We start from the raw sequence: 2,128 nt of genomic DNA, 5'->3' as shown, positions 1-2,128 counted from the left end.
TGTATAAACTTCTCTCGACGCTGTTTCTTCAAATATTTCTCTGCGTTTAATCTGTCAGACTCTCCCTCGGTGCTTTGAAGCCGGTTAAGGTGGTATGAAGCAGTGTTTCATTTTTATAAGTCTAAGCGCCAGACCCAAAGTTTTGTGCAGTCCCGTGCTGACGCTAAAACTAAAGCTACGTAGTTTGATTTCACCTCATGCCTCTGCCACCTACCTCCAGTCACTCCTTTTCTCACCTCACTTTGGCAGGTTTCTATTCGTCGCTTTGTCACTGGTTTGCCATCTTTCTATTCCTCATTACTTTCCATTTCGGTGTTTTTATTTCTCTTGCTCTGGATCTAAGTCTGTTGAGGGAAAACACCTGCAGGTGCTGAAAAATGGCTGCTGGGGACCCTCACCCCCTAACTAGAGGTGGGCAAGCCAACAAATTACTAGGGAGAGCGCTGGCTCGGATTTTACAGCATGTGCGCGCGCCGACCCCGGAAATATTTGCTATGGGAAACATGCAACAAACATAACGTCAAATATAATAAAGTCTATTCAAAATTTAAAAAGTGCATTTCTTTAAGATATGGAAGCTTTGAGGGTAATAGGACACATTATAGCATTGCACTGAGAAGAACTTATTAAAAGTGCTAGTTTTGTACAACTGGTAGTCTGAACTCCCATGTGCTACAATGATGAAAAAACTGTTTTGTTCGAACAGAATATTTGCCTAAGATCGCACAGTTTAGGCACAGAAGCCATGATTTAACCAGGGTTTTTGGTTTCAGTTTGTACAAATCAGCTAGAAATTTGGTATCTGTCTTTCCTTATGTTAAGGATTTGCTTTTACTTCTTAGTGCAATTTTTAAAATATAGCGCAAACGTGATTTGCCTGGAGTCACATGGGAGCTCGGCTCTTTATGTGCCTGATATTCCAACAGGACACTGAGCTGAGCCAGGATTCAGGCCCAAGCCTGGCTCCAGCTTTCAGTGGCTCTTCCAACTCTACCTGTAACCACTGACACACATTAAGCACTGGTGTAAAGGCAAGGTGCTTTATACCCCAATATAAAGTAATAATTCCGCATATGTTAGCTCTAAACATGCAAAGTCCTTGAGTTGGAACCACCATAGCCCCTACTGTGTATTTACTTACTTGAGAAGTTTTTGCACGTCTAGATGCCACCCTGGGGCCACTTGAGAGCGCAACGTTACCCAGAACATCGTAGAGTTTAGTGCCACCAACAACATCTCAGACAATACCAAGTGCCAGCTGCGCAGCAGGGGCACTTTACCAATGTAAGAAGAATGACGTGAAGAGTGTGCCACCATGCAAAGGGCAAATGACAAACATGACTTTATTTTTACGGCCCCCACCAACGGCCTGGCCCCGTCGCCCCTGCTACTGAGGCACTAATGACAGTTATGCCCTGTAAGTGACAGATGTTCCACATAGAATGTTGTTCTGTATCAGGTCAGAGCGGCCTGGTGCCTCCATGGACGGGGAGGGGGAGTGTGCTGATCGTGAAAGAGTCAAATCCCTGTTGTTCTAGTGCTCGCCCCCTATGCACTTTCATACCTTTCAACCTCAGACCCCCTCCCTCATTGACATCTTTTTTGGAGAGGGTACCCTCTGCCAGGTGCCCTCATGGGGCCACAGAGGAACATAATTCCTCCTTTGATAGGAAATTAACCCTATGTTGACTCTGCTGTTACTCCCGAGATGACGTGGCCTGTCTTTTTGGCAGCTAGACCAATCCGAAGCTGCTGCCTGATTTAATGACATACCGTGGGTAAAAGCAAGGAGTGAGGCAACAGCTTCATATGATTTCCTGGATGTCTCCTCTAAGGGCACTGAGGAGAGTACCTATAACTTTAATTTGGTGGTGAAGTTTTGGGAAGTTTCTGATCTTCCTCCTTTGTAATCTTGGCAACATTTCACGGTTTATTTTCGACCGTGCAAAGTTTGTCTTCACACATCAAGATCATATTTTACTCTGATGAAAGACAGCAGGGCCAGTCAAACGGCTGCAGATTTTTTTCACCAGAAGATAAAAAAAAGCCCTCATACCGCCTGAACCTCGTAGTTCTGCGGAGAAGCACGAGGTTCAGGCGGTAACACCGTTTGCAACAGATACAAGTA

The sequence above is a fragment of the Pleurodeles waltl genome, chromosome 3_1 (genome assembly GCF_031143425.1).
Source record: "Pleurodeles waltl isolate 20211129_DDA chromosome 3_1, aPleWal1.hap1.20221129, whole genome shotgun sequence".
NCBI lineage: Eukaryota > Metazoa > Chordata > Amphibia > Caudata > Salamandridae > Pleurodeles > Pleurodeles waltl.
The sequence above is the reverse complement of the archived record's forward strand: the minus strand, read 5'-3'. Positions refer to the sequence as shown.